Source organism: Elephas maximus, chromosome 10 (assembly GCF_024166365.1).
Source record: "Elephas maximus indicus isolate mEleMax1 chromosome 10, mEleMax1 primary haplotype, whole genome shotgun sequence".
Lineage (NCBI taxonomy): Eukaryota > Metazoa > Chordata > Mammalia > Proboscidea > Elephantidae > Elephas > Elephas maximus.
The window spans coordinates 55,611,432-55,631,485 of record NC_064828.1 but is presented as its reverse complement, the minus strand read 5'-3'; the positions used below and the strand labels follow the sequence as shown (position 1 = coordinate 55,631,485).

Here is a 20,054-nt window from a genome sequence, read left to right as displayed (position 1 = left end):
AACCTTGTAGGACAGAGTAGAACTGCCCCATAGGGCTTCCAAGGAGTCCCTGGTGGATTTGAACTGCCAGCCTTTTTGGTTAGCAGCTGAGCTCTTAACCACTATGCCACTAGGGTTTCCAAAGAACTGATAAAATTTTAACAGGAATATCACTTGCTTCAATGTAAGATTATTACCTATTCTATCATACTTAGGACACATTTAACTGATTATATATATATATGTATATATATTCAGCATAGCTAAATAGAGCAAAAATATTTATATGAACATAACAAGAAAACCTAAATCTCAAGTGAGAGGTACAATCAGATTAAGAATTTGTACATTATTTGTGTCTGCTGATTTTATCTAAGGATTTACCAGAACTATGAACCATATTTGGAAAAGTTGGATTTTTTTAATATTGTGGAAAATAGATACAAATGAAGGACATAGTTACGCCATAGGATTTGGGGAATGAAGAAAGACAGGACATATGCACAGCCAGATGAGAGCAGGCAACACTTGATAAAAATTTAAGAAATGCACCACTACTGAGGAAGTTAATAGTTGAGTTATCGCAGATTTAAGATAATAAATATTAAGGAAATCTCTGGGCATTGTCTGGATGATTAATACTCTATGTTTTTGAGTGATGACATGTGTTTAGAGTTGGAAAACAGCTGGATAAGTTATCAGATTACTTCATGAAATTTTAAATTTTCTATATGAGAAAATCACACTTTACTTTCCAAATGCAACATTTCTTACCATTATTATTATGCAGAAGATCACCTTTAGTTAGTGGAATGAATTTTTACAAAATAAAAGTAATATATTTTTAAGTAGTTTTGAAAAGTCTAACATTCTCACAAAGGTGGACCTATGAAAAACTGTTGCCATCGAGTTGATTCCGACTTGGAGAGGCCCTATAGGACAGAGTAGAACTGCCCCACAGGATTTCCAAGAAGCAACTGGTAGATTCAAACTTCAGACCTTTTGGCTAGCAGCTGAGCTCTTAACAACTGCACCACCAGGCCTCCGCAAAGATGGAAAGAAAAAAAAACCAAAAGGTGGAAGGATACTCCAATTCTGTAAAAGAGTTTGGCAATGATGTATCTTCAATAGTCAGAATTATTGGGATATCCATCCTGATATAAAAGAAAAAGAGTTGTAACAAAAATTTTTTTGGTCAAAACCATGTAACTTTAACCATATGTCATTAGACAAATGGAACAAGTGCTTCATCTTAAGATGGATAGAAGGCTGAGGCCATTCTCAAATTTTTATCTCACCAACTGGGCAACATTTGTCCAAAAGCAAAGATGAAAAGGCTGGAAGGGAGAGGAAAAGTGTACTAATGGACACAGGGAACCCAGGATGGAAGGAAAAGGGGGAGAGTGCTGACACAATGTGGAGATTTCAATACATCAAAAAAAAATTTTTGTATAGATTTTTGAATGAGAAACTAATTTTCTCTGTAAGCTTTCACCTAAAGCACAATAATTTTTTTTTTTTTTTAATGATCTCTCAGATATAGTCTAGGGACATCACCTCCTAAGTAAGCTTTAAAAAAAAAAAAAGATTGTAGAAATTCTGTGCCTTTTCTGAGCATATTTGAAATATAGCATCAAGGAAAACCAAAGAAGGTGGTTTATTGAATCTTCAATGTATACTTATCATGAATATCTATTTAGAATGATAAGACATTGAATCCTGATATTTATAATTTGAATAGAAGTGGAAACTGTACAAGGAAACTGCATTTTACAAATTTAAGCTTTAATTTAATTTAAAGTGCTAATCGCCAACATTAGTACTTAGAGGAATAAACATAGCTTACCATTTTTCATCAGTTTTATTGACATATAACGCATACACTTATGTTTATAAGTTTTAAATGTACAATTTGATGAGATTGACTAATGTATAGTCATATAACCACTCCCACAATTATAGTATAGATATAGAACATTTCCATCGCCCCTCAAATTTACATTATATCTCTGGCGGCCAGTGCCCTTTCCGGAGTCTTGGCCACTGGCAACCACTGATATGTTTTCTTCCTGCATAGTTTTGCTTTTTTTTTCAGAATATCATATAATTCTTATACTTCGAAGTAGTTTGTGTCCAAATTCTTTCCCTTAGCATAATTCTTTTGAAAGTCACCCATGTTTTCATTTACATCAGTAGCTTGTTACTTTTAATGGTTGAATACAAATACATTGCATGAATAAACTGAAGTTTGCTTATCCATTTACTAGATGATAAAAATTTGTTCATGTCCAATTTTTGGTTATTATTAATGAAGTCCTAAGACCACCATAAAGGTAATATTTCATTGAGAAGAGCCTCTTAGTGATTCTTGATTATTCTGCATAGGTTGATTCATGAAGACACAATTTCAATATTAAATATCCCTTTTAATCTATGAGCAAATACTTTTTTTTTTCCTTCTCCAGGCTCCATATTGTTATTACTGTTTGTTGTTTTTTGTTGTTAGGTTTGCCAGGTATGTTCCACTCATAGCAATTCTATGTACAGCCAAACAAAACACTCTGCCTGGTCCTGCACCATCGTTTTAATCATTGTTATGCTTGAGCCCATTGATGCAGCCACTGTATCTACCCATCTCATTGAAGGTCTTTCTCTTTCTCACTGAGTTATCAGTTTAGATTCTTATTTATAGAAAGTATAAATGTATACAAAGTATAAAACCATTGGCAAAGAATGCTGAATATACCACGGACTTTCAGAAGAATGAACAAATCCGTCTTGGAAGAAGTACAACAAAAATGCTCTTTAGAGGGGAGTATGGTGAGACTTCCTTTTATGTACTTTGAACAAGTTATCAGGAGGTCCCTGGAGAATGACATCATGCTTGGTTAAATAGAGGGTCAGCGAAAAAGGAGAACCTCAGGAGATGGATTGACACAGTGACTGCAACAATTGGCTCAAACATGGCAATGATCGGGAGGACGGCACAGGACCATGCACTGTTTCATTTTGTTGTACACAGGGTCACCATGAGTTGGAACTAACTGGATGGAGTCTAACAAAAACAATACAAATTACAGAAAATATTCTGTAATAGGCCACATTAAGGCAGGAATTAAGCTTTTTTCTTCTTTTATTTTTTTCCTGGCCACTGTAATTTTTACATTTTTCTCGATAAAACACAGAAGCCCCGTTGCTGCAGTGGTTGAGTGCTTGGCTGCTAACAGAAAGGCCAGCAGTTTGAACCTACCTGCTGCTCTGCTGATGAAAGATGTGACAGTCTGCTCCTGTAAAGATTGCAGCCTTGGAAACTCTACAGGGGCAGTTCTACTCCGTCTATAGGGTCGCTATGAGCGTTAATCGACTCAACTGTAATGAGTTTCAGTCCCAGAACCCAGTGCCATCAAATGAGTTTCAGTAAAACATGTTATATAAATGTTGGCCAAAATACAACTACTGATTTTATTTGGTTCTCTATAGGATTTTTGCTCTTTTAATCCTCAAATCTCTACTTTTTGTATGTTATTCTTTATTACATTGTTGTTGTTTTATAAAAATTACATTCTACTGAATATGTTCTACTGACAGGCCATGCAAATGCTATATATAAAAACTTGTAGAAGAAAGTTAAATAGATTTAATGTATTGAGAAGGAAATTTATAGCTTTAAATGCACATATGGGGTAAGATAAAAATGAAAATGAACTAAGAATCAAACTCAAATTGAAAAAGTACTATAGAAAAATATCAATGAAATGTAGAAAAATAAGTACAGAATTGATAAAACATAATGACATAGAAGCTGAAATAAATGAGGGGATTGATAAAACAAAAAGCTGGTTATTTCAAGCTAATAGTTTAGATAAATAATAAGAAAGGTACATGAAAAGAAATATGCAATATTATGAATGAAATAGAGACTATAAATATAGACGTAGAAAGTACAAAAAGTAAGGATAATCGTATACTAATAAATTTATTCCAATCAATCAGTTCTCTTAGAAAATTGACGTTACAGAGAATGAACAACCTCATAGAAAAATATTGACAAATGGCTCAAGAAAAACCCATCCTAGTAGTTCCATAAATTAACAATAATTTTAATGGATATAGAATGCTAGACAATTTTTTTTCTAAGATGTATTTTAAAGATAATGTCATGTCCTTTGGCCTACAATGTTTGTAATGATAAATCTGCCATCTTTCTTATTGCACTTCTGTGTAATGTCTTTTTTCCCCTGTCTGCTTTTAAGATTTCCACTATACCTGCATGTTCAGAAGTTTGATTATAGATTGCACGTTTTTAAAATTTTTTCTTTTTCTAATTTGGTTTTACTAAGTTTCTTGGATCCATAGTTGATGTTTTTCATTTTTGGGGGGGGGGGGGTGGATTTTCAGCCATTGTATGTTTTCCAATATTTATTTGTTCCATTCTTTCTCTCTTTCCTTGCTGGAATATGAATTATACTTATGTTAGATCATAATACATTGTCCTGTAGATCCTCAAAGCAATATTCCATTTTTTTCCTCATATTACACTTTTTCCTCTTTTTGTCCAGCCTGATGTTAGACTGATTTATTTATTGTGATATTTATTTTACTAGCTTTTTTATTTAGCAATTATTATAGTTTCTTCTGCTAAAATTCCCCATCATTTCCCATGCATTTTCAACAACATTCATTTCATCAACAAACATTGCCTGGAACATTTAATATATTTGTCATAATTATGCTAAAGTTCTTATCTGAAAATTCCAATAATCTGGTCATTTATGTGTCTATCTCTAATGATTTTTTTTTCTGTTGTATATGGTTCACATTTTTCTGCTTCGTATTTTTCATAATTTTTAATATATGACAGATATTTTATGTAAAAGAGCAGCAGAGAGTAAACTTTATTTACCTCCAATAAATTGCACACACCTATATATGTCAAGCTTTTTGTATGGGAAGGGAGGGTGAAAAGCCAATCAGGTCTACAGTTACGCTGGGTTTTGTTGTGGCTTTATTTATATTCAGTACAACACTGGCATTACACATTGTTAGGGCAGGCTTAGAACTTCAGTTTAAGGAGGAATTTGAGTTTGTGCAATGATGAGATTCCAGAGAACTCTTTTGATTTATACCCAAGTTACCAGTTTTCTGAAATTTAAAATAGCTCTCTCTTTTACAACATTAAAATAAGATTTTGGGGGTCTTAGGGAATTATCTTTGCACAATAGCCACACATTGGATTTTCTGGGCCCTGGGAGATCTCTCTCTGTCTTGCTACCTTGTTTCCCCCATTTGTATTTGTCTGACCTTGGCAGGGTGGTTGGTGAAGGCCCAGTGTGCTCTCAGGGAAAGTTCTCCACTCCAATTCCTAGCCCTTAGGCTAGATTTCTCAGAAAGAATCTCTTCAATTAAGTCAAGGTATTGTGCACTTTAAAGGAAGAATCTGTTTCAGCTTTTCTGAAAAGTCCCCAACCTACCAGGCTACATAGTGCACTCCAGAAAGGCCAATGGAAAAAAGGTAGCAAATAGGTGCAAGGCCACTGTGTTACCAGGTGGAAACCCCAGGTTCTTCCTTGGCATGACTTATATTGGCCAATAAACAAGAGATGGAGGTGGGAGAACAGGAAAGACACCCCTATTTCATTGTGCAAGGAAAAAGGAGTCAGTCGGAGCTGCTGCTGCCGAGACTGAACCCCAAGAGGAAGCAGACAAGTTACTTTTAAGAGATTTGCAAGTTGGGAGTTCATACGGGTTACATCAGCAACATTCTTGATCATACTGTGCAGGCACAATGGAGTTGACATATAACTTCCAAGCCAAAGAAGGATTTAATGCAAAGTTGGGGTGGGGGAGGAAGCCCAGCAAAGGAAACAGGATTTTTAATGCAACACTGTGGGGGCTCTGTCTCAACTGTGTAACTAACTATGGCTTTTTGAGATTCAAAGTCATTACTCTAGCCCACATACAACTGTTAAAGCTTAGGGTGATTTCTCTTTACCCTTGTTTATGTTGTATTCACTCCTCTTCCTGCTTCTCTTCTAGACTTATAAACAGTCATGAGTGTCTCTTATACTAGAAGGAGTCTGTATTATTCAAAGGTTTAATTCAATTACTTTTCTTTGTGTCCTTATCAGTACAAACTTTTTTTTTTTAGACTACCTAGTTTACCTGGGAAGCCCTGGTGGTGTAGTGGTTAGGTGCTATAATTGCTAACCAAAAGGTTGGAGGTTCGAATCCACTAGGCACTCCTTGGAAACCCTATGGGGCAGTTCTACTCCATCCTTGGGTCACTATGAGTTGGGATAGACTCTACGGCAGTGGGTATAATGTGTAGTTTACCTGGCTTGTCCTCATTGCTAAACTGAAATGATGTCTATCAATGAAGCTCCACATTCTAATAGAAAGTGGGAAAAAAAAAAAAAATGAAACCTACCTTTAATTGCGTGCTTTTTTTTTTTTTAGGTTAAATCATATTTTGAAATACAATAAGAAAAGACACTCCTTCCGATTTCCACAAGATAGAGGAAACATTCACTGCCATCTGTTTAATGATACTAGCCGTGATCACTTCGCTCCCTCATGTATATCAAGTGTAATAAAATAAAACCATGCTGCCTAATGCACAGATGATCTCTCTTTAGATGACTGATTTCCGACTCAGTAATGTGCGAAATCAACTTCCCCCATAGCGAGACTTTATTCCATTAATTCTATTTCTTATAGCAGTTGCCTAAGGGGCTTGATCAAAAGACCTTATAGATATAAGGAAGAAAAAAAAAAAATTCCCATCACATACATATAGTGTTTAGGTCAATTAAATATTTACAGACATTTACAAAGCTGAAATGTGCTGAAGGACTTCTTCGATATTTAACAAAGATTTTTTTGAATGTTACATTTGTTAAAGAATGTTGAGTATTGTCCCTTTAAATTAGATTCGTCATTTAGGTTATTGATGTGGTAACCTAGGAACTGTTGTTGACAGGGCAGTAAAAGTTACCTTAGAAGCAAATAGAAATCCTGAGCCTCTCTCTGGTTGGTTTGTAGGCAAATTCCTTCTAAAGGGAGGGTTATGCTACCAAAAGAACTTCTCCTATGCTCAGTGCATAAGGGTTGCTGTTACTGTTGGTTGCTTTGTTCCCAAAATAGGATTGCGTATATTCATCTTTTGATTGTTGAATAAGTTTCATTTAAGTGATTATGACAATGACATTATATTTACTTTACCATCTCAATCTTTAGTTTATTTCATTTGTTTTGTAGTATTATTAGATTTGTATATACAAAATTGTATCTATACAAAAATCCTTCTTATGTTATTCTAAATTACTTCTGAAAGCCTTATCAATAAATGTTCTAAATGTCTTCTAAAAAATAAGCTCAAATTACATATCTAAATTTTGTATCAAAGGTCTAAACCATTGTTCTTCCAGAAATTGCTATGTATAATAAATATCATATATTAATTTTTTCTACATATATATTTGTTATATTTGATTTTTTTAAGCACATGCATGTATATATACATATAAACATATGTGTGTTTTATATTTTATATCTTTTTTTCTGCTCATCTAAGTTGCTTAATTAAGAATCTAATAACATAAACGTGTGAAAACAAACAAACTTAATAGCTGTATGACAACTACAACATTCTCGAATGAAAATTGCTACCTACCTGTGGCATGATTGTTTCAGCTTTAAACAAATTATAATTAAAATACTATAGAAAATGGCCACTTTGAAACTATCACTCTCACACACACATACAATAACTTCTGTCATCTTGAATATGAATATTATAGCAAATGTAGTCAATTATAATATTAGATAGTTATGGAACAGAACATCCCTAATTGGATTCCATAAGCATGTATCTGGTTCTTTCAGCAACCACTAATAAAAAGAGGTAATTTGATCCACATATCATAATTTAGAAATATCTGACAAAGTTAGTTCAAAAGTACGAAAACATAAAGGTATGGCTATTCAGATACTGTTCCATGGTTTGACAATCATCTAACAAATTATACATATATATATACACACACACATATATATATATACACATTCATACACAGGAAGCACTGGTGGCTGCTAAGCAAAAGGTCAATATTTCAAACCAACGAGCAGCTTTGCAGGAAAAAAGACCTGGAAATCTGCTCCCATAAAGATTACAGCCTAGGAAAACCTATGGGGCAGCTCTACTCTATCCTATAGGGTCACTTGGATTTGGAATCGACTCAATGGCACACATCAGCAACTATACACACACACACACACACACACAGATGCATAGACATTCAAATATATGTACATGTTGACGTTGCTAGTCAACATTGAGTTGATTCCCGCTCATGGCAACACCACGTGTACAGCGTAGAACTGCTTCGTAAGATTTTCAAGGGTTTGACCTTTCAGAAGAAGATTGCCAGACCTTCTTCCTAGGCTTCCCAGACTTCTGGGTTGGTTTGCATCACCAACTTTCAGGCTAGTAGTCCAGCACTTAACTGTTGGCACCACACAGGAACTCCATATATGTATATGCATACACATAAATATGTGTGAGTATGTACGCATACATATATATAATAATTTTAATATATCACAATTTATATTTTAGAAGTATTTTATTTATCTTTGCATTTCACGCAGGCCAGTATTTAACTTGATTTTATACCCATTTGCTAAAAGTTATGAAAATCCATGTAGCATGAGAATAAAAAATGCTTGAGCAAAGCAGGTAGTGCTCATAATTAAAAGAAGGATAATATTCAGCCCATGATTAGAAATATGTAATATGAGGCATTAATTTTAGATTGTATCCTAAGTTTTTTTTTTAATAAATATGGAAACCAACCTGATTAATGTTATGATATAACTTGAAAACAAATAAATTTAACCTAAATTGATCCCCCAAATTAAGTCATGCTGAACAAGGTTAACTCTAATCCCTAATTTTAATTAAAATCAACAAAATGTAATTAAATCTGAGAAAAAAATACTATTGCAAACTTAAAAGAAGCCAGCCTGCCATTTACAACAAAGGAAAGATCTGATGGTCACTCATCATATGAAACACTAGGTTTGTTTTTAAAAGCTATCTAATATAGGAAACTGATTTTGAATGATAATGTATACCTACAATAATAGAATACATTTTCTAAAAATAGAAATATATCATTTAAATGTTGCCTAATTAAAAACTGAAGTGAATAAAACTCTTAATTAATAAAATAATGAAAATATCCTTGTGCTGAAATGCCAAGCACATTAAACAGAATTTTTATCATTCTGTTTAATGGACATTTTTATATTTGTTTCATTGGCTAACCATTTACAAATAATTTGAACAGTAGAGAATCAATTTGTAGTAAAATATTCAAGGAAAAATTATGGACAATATCCAATCTACTTTGTGGACAAAAAGAAATAGAAAATATATTCTGTGACCTTGGGCAAGTTATCTTTTCTCGATTAAGTTATATGATCCTTCATCTGTGAAAAAAGATGAGCCAAGAGGTCTGGTCACACAAGGTAATTACTAGACTTCAGAAAATAATGGTGAATTACTGTCATTGACTCAGTTGAGCTGACAGATGGCAATCACATGCAAGAACACACACTAATTTAAATTATAAAATTTATCCTTTTGATAAACTAATTGCATTTTTACTTTAAAGGTATATACCTGTATATATATACATATATAAATACATATGCATATAAATAGTTGATAAAATATATTTACTTCTTAATTCTAAACACTAAAATTGAAATTTTTTTTTCCTTCTGCCATTTCCTGTTATAGAATATTACCATATATTTCACCCACATAATTAACAAGAAAAGTGACATACTGTCAAAATAAATGACTTCCAGGTACTAGTTCATTCAGGTCATCATAAACAGCAGAAAATCAAAGCCACAAGATAAATTTCTAATATTTCTTGAAAGTGTACTGGTCCTACTTTTTAGTTATTTATTTCATCAAACTTTGCATCACATAGCTAACAGTAGAACAAATATAACAGATCATATTTTCAAAGATTAAATATGTACATTCATGAATACGTATCATGAAATAAGATGTTAAAATTGAGGCTAAACATCATCTTCAGAGACACTGAAGGTTTATTCTGAGGAAAAAGGACTCAATTCAAAGTGCTCTAGTATTTTTCTTTCTGTTAGAACAAAAGTACAATCCTTCATGCATCACAGAACAGTGTAAGGACTTTTTTAATACCTGTGAAAGAAAAAAAGAAATACATAGAGTACTTCTTGCTGTCTTGAGGAAAAATATTAGTGCAATTGTTTCAGATGTGAACTGAATTCACTGGTTTTTTCCTTCAAAATTCACTTTTACTAACACAAATGTCACGCTATGCCTATTCAGATTTGGAGTTCGGCAGATATTTTCTAGAAAATGAATGCAATGTGTCACCTCAAGGAAAACAACTGTCACTATTTGGAACCATTAATAAAATTTGAGCTTTCAAGTGAAAATTAGAATTTTTAAAAATGTATGTAATTGTTTGATTGAGATTACCAAATTTTTAATAGTTTTCAGATAAGATCATCAATGATTTTAACAAATTTGAGTTTTTAAATAATGAAATATGTCAACATACTTCAACATCCATACAACTCAGTGAGCCAGTATTTTCAAAATGACTCATAACATGATGTTATACTATAAAGAATAGGTTAGAGATTGATTTATAATGCAAAATAGGCAAATGAATTATAATTTAATGGATTATTAAATTTTAATCAATATGGTTTCCAATTATTACTACAAAAATTTTTATAAAGACCACTTGTCAAATTTTGATGTAATATCAAAGAATACCCACATTTATCTGGAGAGACTATTAAAATGTCCAGTATTTTCCACCAGCATAATGATGTGAAGCCAGATTAACTTCATATACTTCAAACAACATATTGTAACAGATTTAAAACAAAAGTTTACCTGAGAATACAGTGGAGTCTTATTAAATCAGGAGGCTGGTGGTGAAGTTAAGAGCTCAGGCTGCTAACCAAAAGATGGGCAGTTCGAATCTACCAGCTGCTTTTTGGAAACCTTACCGGGTAGCTCTACTCTGTCCTATAGGGTTGTTGTGAGTTGAAATTGATTTGATGGCAACAGGCTTTATTAAACTAGATATCAAGAGATTTGTAAAAAGACAAAACAATACGATTATTCTCTTTTGTTTAGGGAAAATACAGTTTTTTTTTTTCATATAACTATGTTACATACTTTAACACGTAATGGATTCATTATTGATATTCAAAATAAATTAATGTTTTAAATAACTTAGTTTTTATTTCTAAAATGGTAAATATTAATACTTTTAACCCAAATAAACAAAAACTCTTTGACATTTTCAATAGTATTTAAGCATGTAAAGGAGTCCTGAAGTCACAAATGGTTTGAGAACAGCTGAAATAAAGCTACAGCTAAGATATCTAATCAAGAAAGAAGTGAGAAAGACAAAAATAAATATAAATACATAAAAACAGCTATATCTTTCGATCGATAGCTATATATAGATATATGTTAGCACACTTGGCTCCATTGGAAAGGGTTTAAACAAAGACATTGCGCTAATGAAAACAGAGAGAATCATAACAGGGTTTTTAAGAAACAAAGAGAGAAAGGAAGGAAAGCAGGAAGGAGAGAGGGAGGGAGGGAGATTGGGAGGAAGAGAGGTAGGGACGAAGGGACATGGATACTTTCACCATGGGATTCTACCTATCTTTAAAAATAAAATGTTAGTTTCTTCTTCAAATCAAGCAATGCTGATTCTCAATCATGTCTAAGATTGCTTTGAAACTGAGCACTATAGGTACACATCTCTTATCAAAAGAGATATAAAGTCTAAAATCAAATATCAGCCACAAGAATCTAAAATCCCTTTAAAAATTAATATAAATGTCTCAGCAAAGTATATTCTAGAAACTCAAAGGTGTGGTTAAATATTAGTGTATTAAACATTGGTTAAATTCACAGTACTAGTACCCCTAAGGACAAAAATCATACGACCATATCCATAACTATAAAGAAAGAAATAAAAAAGAGTCAAAAATCCCTCAAAAAATCAATAAAATATGAATAGATGCATTCTTTGTTTATACAATAAGTGCTAAATTACTCTACCCAAATGAAAATTTTGATTAATGGAGAAACACTAGGGGCTTTTTCACTAATGTCAGGAAAAAGACAAGGATACCTATCATCTCCATAATTCCTCATCACTCTCAGGACAACATCAACCTCAAAAATGAAAATTGGTTAAAAAAAAGAATCTATTTGAGACCAAATGGCCAATATTTACCTTAAAACAAAGATGAGAAGGTCAGGGAGGGCAGGGAAGCAAGAATAACCAAAACGGAGCAACCAAAGTAGGAATAATGAAAATGTTGACACAATGTGGAAAATGTAACCAATGTCACTGAATAATATGTGTAGAAATTGTTAAACGGGAACCTAATTTGATGTGTAAACTTTAACCAAAAACTCAATAAAATATTTTTAAAAAGTGAAGTGGAAAGCATTTCCTACTTTTCTATTTCACTATATATTAAAACCTGTTGCCCCGGAGTCGATTCCAACTCATAGCGACCCTATAGGACAGAGTAGAACTGTCGCATAGAGTTTCCAAGGAGTGCCTGCTGGATTTAAACTGCTGACCTTTTGGTTAGCAGCCTTAGCTCTTAACCACTATGCCACCAGGGTGTCCTCACTGTATATTATATACTACTAAATAAGTGGTATTATTTTTTTACGTAAGATAATCGTGTTTTCATTAGATTTTAAAATAATTCTTATTATTTTAGAGACAAATGCTACAATATTTATGAGCTAAAACATATGATTTTTTGGAATCATTTCAAAATGATTCAGACTCAGAAGAGGATGGAGGGAAATGAGTAACCTTGGTGGCACAGTGTTTAAGAACTTAGCTGCTAACCAAAAGGTCAGCAGTTGCAATCTACCAGTTGCTCCTTGGAAACCCTACGGGGGAGTTCTAGTCTGCCCTATAGGGTTGCTATGAATCAAAATCAGCTCGAAGCCAATGAGTTTGTTTGTTTGTTTTGGTTGGAGGGACATATAATTGTTCATGAGTTGAGAATTATTTAAATTGGTGGATGGATATATTGAGGTTCATTATTTTAGTCTCTCTACTTTTAATATATTTAACATTCTCTTAATAAAAACTTCTATTATCCAGTTTCTCTAAATTATCACTCTGTAGCTGGTTTGTAATTTAGTGTTCAGGATTATATCAGGTCACTGAAAGCTAAATGACATTTGTTGTATATTTGCTTGAAATGCAAGGCCATTTTTGAAATATTTTTCACTTTACTCCCTGTTTTGAATTTTTTTTAAATGTATTCAACATTGAAAAAAAAAAGCCATATGGCACCTGTCATGTGTTTTTTATTTTCTTAAAAGGCCATTCAGTTTCTTCTCATCTGTTGTCACTCTCTTTGAACAAGAATAAACATGACAGATTCACGGTAGGAGCACACAGGAAAAAGAACTTGTCAGTCATTCTCAGGGATCTAGCACCATATCTCAGTACACAGAGGATGTTGATAGTTGTGAAGATTGTTTTGTTAATATTATTATTAAACGTTAATTTAAGTTTTTAATTTAATTTAAATTTTTAATTTTAATGTTAATTTTGTATTTGTAAAATATGTTAATTATTAATTACAAATATCAAAATCATCCTTATGTGATTGGAAATATTTTTACAAATCATATTACAGTAAATTTATAATATTGTTTCCCTTTTTCAAAACACCTTTTGGCATTAAACTACCTCAAAACCTATAGACTATTAAAGGAATAGGAATTAAAGAGATGCGAGGAAAGAAGTTGGGTTGCAGTCCTACTTCTGCAACAAATTGTTGAATTGCAGAAACACTTGATCTGATGCTTCCTCTGTTTTTTATTTCACTGAACGCACAATTCACAGTGCTGCTTCTGTTATATAATTCCCAAAAACCTTGTCCTTATTTTGTATATGTCAAGGGGATCTACATCCTTATACCTACAGATCCTTCTTGGATAACCCCATCTCTATTGCTAGTTGATTGGATCTGTAAATCACACACCTAATAGCTTTAGTTGTCTTATAGGGTCGCTATGAGTTGGAATCGACTCGATGGCACTGGGTTTTGGGGGTAATAGCTTTAGCAAATGGTTGTCCAGCCACACCTTTGGTGTTCTCTCCAGAGCACACTTTCTTATCTCTTTCCATGTGGATAGACTGAGAATTTTCCTAGTTATCATGTTCTGTTCCATTCTGGTTAACAGTTTTTGCTCATTTTATCTCTGTTCTCTCATAGTTTACTGTAAGTATGAAGGAGAAACAAGGTCACACCTTCCATAATTTGCTTAGAAATCTCAGCTAAATATCCAAGTTCTGTGCTTTCTACTGTCCATCCAATACTAAATACAAATTCAGCTTAGTTTTCTGCCTTTTTATAATAAGGACCACCTTTCTTCCAATATCCAATAGAGAGCTCCTCATTTCCTTCTATGGCATCACTAGAATCATCTTTGATGTTCATATTTCCAGGAACATTGACATAATGATGATATATGTATTCTTCAGCATGATAGAAGCTTTGTCTATCACTTCTCACTTCTTTTGGAGTACTCACCAGAATAGTTTTTTAAGTCCAATTTTCTATTAATAGTCTTTTCAAAGCAATCTGGGCTTTTTCAATCATGAACCTCAAATCTCTTGCATATGTACCTATTATCCAATTCTAAAGCCACTTTTCACATTTTTAGCTATTTGTTCTAGCAGTGTCCCATTTTCTGGCACTTAGATCTGTGCTAATTTCCTAGGTCTGCCATAACAAATTATGAGTTAAAAACAACAGAAATTTATTTTATCACATTTTGGGAGATTATAAATCCAAAAACAAGGCGTTGGCAGCATCCTGCTAGCTTTGAAAGTTCTAAGGAAGAATCTGTTCCATACCTCTCTCCTAGCTTTTGATGTGTTCTGGCAATCATTGGTGCTCCATGGCTTGTAGACACATCATTTCAGTCTCTGCTTCTGTCATAACATAATATTCTCCATATGTATTTGTGTCTATCTGTCTCCAAATCGCTATTTCTTTATATGGAAAGCAGTTGCTAGATTTAGGGCCCACCCTAATCATAACTTGATCACGTTTGCAAAGACTCTTTTTATGAATTGCCTTCCCAGGGCTTGGTGGGTCAGGGCCCTGGGCCACAATCCAAGAGGGCAGAAGACAAAGCGAATTATTTTGTAGTTCTGAAATTCAATGGAATTTGGCCTGCTGGGTTTTGGACTTGCTTTGGACCCATGGCTGCTTCTTTCACTCCAATGTCTGTCTTTTACAGTGAGGATACCTACCCTATGCCTGTGTCAGGAGCCCTGGTAGCATAGTGATTAAGAGCTCAGTTGCTAACAAAAAGGTTAGCAGTTCAAATCCACCAGCTGCTCTTTGGAAACCCTTTTGGACAGTTCTGCACCATCCTATAGGGTCACTCTGAGTTGGAATCGACTTGATGGCAGTGGGCTTTGGAAACCCTGGTAGTGTAGTGATTAAGAGCTAAGGCGCTAGTCAAAAGGCTGGCAGTCCAGATCCACCAGGTACTCCTTGGAAACTCTATGGGGACAGTTCTTCTCTGTCCTATAGAGTTACTATGAGTTGGAATCGACTCGACAGCAATGGATTTGTTTTTTTTTTTTTTTTTAAATGCCTGTTTCAGCATTGTATTTTGCAATCAGATAACTTGTATTCTAGCTTTCACAGGTCCACAGGTGGAGAAGAATTTTCCTCAGGATGGACCATTCCCAGAGTCTTACTCAGACCTAATTCAGATGATTTAGAACATAATTTAGAAGATTTTAGGCTTAGAGTTGATGTTGGGATGGGGTGAATATATTTTGAACATGGGAAGGATATTCATTTTGGTGAGATACTTTGAACTTTTATGCATTGAACTGTGCCCCTCCAAATTTGTGTTGAACTCCTAACCCCTCGTACCAGTGAATATGATCTTTTTTGGAAATAAGGCCACTGAAGATGTTATCAGTTAATATGTGGTAATACTGGAGTATAGTGGGTCCTAATCTAACCTGAGTGATGTTCTATAACAGAGGAGAAGAGACGCAGAAAGACAGAGAGGAAGGGCAACCATGTGAAGATGCATTTTTCTAGCCAAGGAATACCTGTGACTAACAGCAGCTGAGAGAAACAAGAAAGGGCCTTCCCCTAGAGCCGTTAGAGAGAACATGTCCCTAATAAGACTCTAAATTCAGACTACTAGCCTCTAGGACTGTGAGACAATAAATTTCTGGTCTCATAAGCCACCCAGTTTATCGTATTTTGTTACAGAAGTTCAAGGATATTAATACAGCTCTAATTCCAATTAAGGTCACATTTACAGGTCCTGGGGATTAGGACTTGAACCTTTCTTTTCTGGAGACACAAATTAACCTGAACAGTCATGTAAGATGTTACAAATATGGAATCCTGGATTAAGGATATACAAGAACTCTCTGTACTGTTTTTGTAATGCTTTATAAATCTAAAATATTCTCAGAATAAAAAGTTAAAGAAAAATATTAATCTCCTCCTATAAATACCTACAAAATTCTCTTAGTGAAAAGACAAATATGTTATTTAAAGATATCTATAATCCAAAATGAGCCGAGTTTATCGTCATTACTAATAACAGAAAGGATTAAAAAATTCTAAAATTTCTTTTAAAATCTTACTTTTATATAATGCATATAATAATAGCATTAGCTTGTTATTTTATTTTCTTGAAATATGAGTAGGTAAGGTAAGAGTCATGAAGAATTTAGATCAATAATACAACTTCACAAAAGCACACACAGTGCTGAAGTGTCCAGGCAATGACCCTTAGCAAGGTTTTATCTTCAAAGTCAAGCCTTATGAATCCCTATTGCGATTCCTTAATCATTCCTATAAACACTTCATATGACCAAAAGTCATTTAAAAACCACTATTTTATCCGTAATATGAATTTATTTTCTGCTTCAGTTTGGACCTGTGTGGTAAAAACTGGTCTTTTAGGCAGCCATTTGAGATAAAAACCAGAAAACTCAATTGTCTCTTTGTTTTGAAATTATTACTTGATTGCAGATCCCTGAATACTTATCAATGGAGAAAATGAAGAGTGGCTGGCCACAACATTTCTTTAATATTTACTATTTCTTTTCAAATGCGATGCGTTGGAGCTGTACTACCTTCTGTCTTTATCTGACCATTTTGTAAAAAGAACACCATTAAAGTCTCCTTTGTTGAAAAACAAAGAGACAGAGAAAATACTTCTAAAAAATTTCCTTTTATCGTAATTTTCACAGGTTAAAAAGAAATTCTAATTTTTCCATGCAAGGCAATAGAGAATAATGGTTAAGAACACAGATTCTGGACCAGATTGCCTGTAATAATAAACGCTCAGTAAGTAATAGTTGTTGTTGCTGTTGCTATGTTTTTTATTCTACTTTAGATGAAGGTTTACAGAGCTTTTCATTAAACAATTAATATACATATTGTTTTGTGACATTGGTTGCCAAGCCCATAACGTATTAACACTCTCCCCTTCTTGGCCTTAGGTTCCCTGTTATCAGCTTTCCTGGCCCCTCCTGCCTTCTTGTCCTTGCCCCTGGGTTGATGTGCCCATTCAGTCTTATTTTGTTTTATGGGCCTGTCTAACCTTTGGCTGCAGGGTGAACCTCAGGAGTGACTTCCTTACTGAGCTAAAAGGGTGTGTGTGAGGGGGGAGCATACTGCTGTTGCTATTTTTTGATGTGTGTGAGTTCTTGACAGGCTGCTGGCAGTATACCAGTGGTGCTTCTCTCTCTCTGTAAAGGAACTGGGTAGCACTGCCCATTGAAAATGTATTCAAGGGAGTTAAAAGCAGGGCCTGTGAAGTCACAAAACAGTATAAAAGAGATACCGATATATGAGCAAATATATATATACAGAGAGAGAGAAAGAGCCTTGGTGGTACAGAGGTTAAGAGTTCGGCTGCTAACCATAAAGGTCAGCAGTTCAAATCCACCAGCCGCACCTTGGAAACCCTATGCGGCAGTTATACTCTGTCCTACAGGGTCACTATGAGTTGGAATCAGCTCAAGGGCAACTTTTTTGTGTGTTTTATATATATATACATATGCACACAAACACACTCTGTATATATACACACACACAAGCACACACAAAATCAAAAAACCAAACCTGTTTCCTCAAGTCTATTCTCACAGCCACACTATAGGACAAAGTGGAACTGCCCCATAGGGTTTCCAAGGAGCTGCTGATAGACCCGAACTGCCCACGTTTTTGTTTAACGGCTGCGCCATGAGGGCGCCTATTTTATGCATATAGTATACACCCACTCCGCACTTACTGACATGGTCAGGCTCCAAAGACCAGGTCGTTATGGGAAAAGCAGGTTTATGTGAGATACTCGTGATTTTCTGCACTGGCCTTCCGTCCTCCCCCAGGGTGGGCTGCCATGGCCCCTCTGTACCTGTGGCGTTCACAGCTCGCTCTCGTTCTGCTGAGAATCCGAATCCATGCTGTGAGTTGCTGGCCAGGCATCCTCAGCGGCCTGGGATCTCTGTTTTTGTTCCACGGTACACTCAGTGCGGAGCGGGTTGACCTGTGCGTGGTGGCCTTCACTCAGAAAAGGAGAGTGCTGCCCACCGCCAGCACCCTGCTCCCTGTGCCCACCAATGTCTGAGCAGGGCAGAGGATGGAGCACACTGGGAGAGAGCTGGGAGGCGGGGCAGGAGGCAGGAGCCACAGGTTCCAGACTAGGGTTAAATACTACGGGTGTGGCACCATGCTCGCCCTCCTCCAGCCCTGCAGTTGTACTTGGCGAGGGTAGGGGATCGGCGGGGTCATTAATGCACCAAATAGTCAGTTCCGAGATTTTTTACTATTGTCAGAAATGCGAAATGTCAGATGAGATAGTCGTTAAGTGAGCAGTAGGTGTATACTTGTGCCTGTGTCTATGTACATTAAAAAAAAAAACCCAAACCCGTTGCTGTGGAGTAGATTCAGACTTATAATGACCCTATATATTTTTTTATATATATATATATATATATACACATATTTTTTTTTTATACTTTAGTGTTGTGTCATCATTCTGTTAATATATATACACATGTATGTATTAGTTTCCAAGGCCAAAGTGTGGATCATAAATTTTAATCTCCCTCATCATAATCTTCATCATATTTATCTTGGCCAATATATACTGAGCACTTACCATTTTCCCTGCATATCGCTCAGTGTTTTGTGAGAATATCTCTTTTATCCTTAAATGCTTGAGATGGAAACTATTATTATGACTATTTTACTGAGGTCAAGTAACTTACTTGTTATAGTTACAGAAATAGCAAGGTGAGAATTCAGGCAGTTCTGCCTGACCCCAAAGCCAGTGCTCATACCCACTTCACTGCCTAGGCAACAGGAAGGTCAGTTGATTTAGAAGATCAGCTGAAGTAATTAAGGAAAAAAAAAAAGTTAAATAAGTTGTTAATCTGAAAATCGCAGAAAACATTGTATTCTACTGCTCTTAATGAAAAATAAACATGGAAATTTCTAATTTCCCAAAGAGCTGAAGTATTTCTTTCACTTCCTTTTGGCTAACTTCAACACAGTTATTTTATAACTAGACCATAGTCCTACTGTGGTAAGGACTTGTTGAACCCTGTGGCCCTCAAGTCAATTTCAACTCATGGCAACCCCATGTTACCACCTAGAACAGCTCCATAGGGTTTTCTTGACTGTAATCTTCATGGATGTAGATTGCTCAGTTTTATACTTTCATCCATATTTAGAAATTTTGAATAAAGGCCTTTTTTTTTTTTTTTTGATACAACGTATCCTGTTTAAATCAATTTCCAGAGCTCTGGTGGCACAGTGGTTAAAAGCTACTGCTGGTAACTGAAAGGTCTGTAGTTCGAATCTACCAGCTGCTCCTTGGAAACCATATAAGGCAATACTGCTCTGTCCTTTAGCATCACTGTGAGTTGGAA

At 34.7% G+C, this 20,054-nt stretch overlaps 1 pseudogene; it reads left to right on the top strand.

Moving 5' to 3' along the window:
- Positions 1-18,748, top strand: part of LOC126083685 (transmembrane protein 41B-like) — a 77,308-nt pseudogene extending 58,560 nt beyond the window's left edge.
- Positions 18,749-20,054: the final 1,306 nt, after the last annotated feature.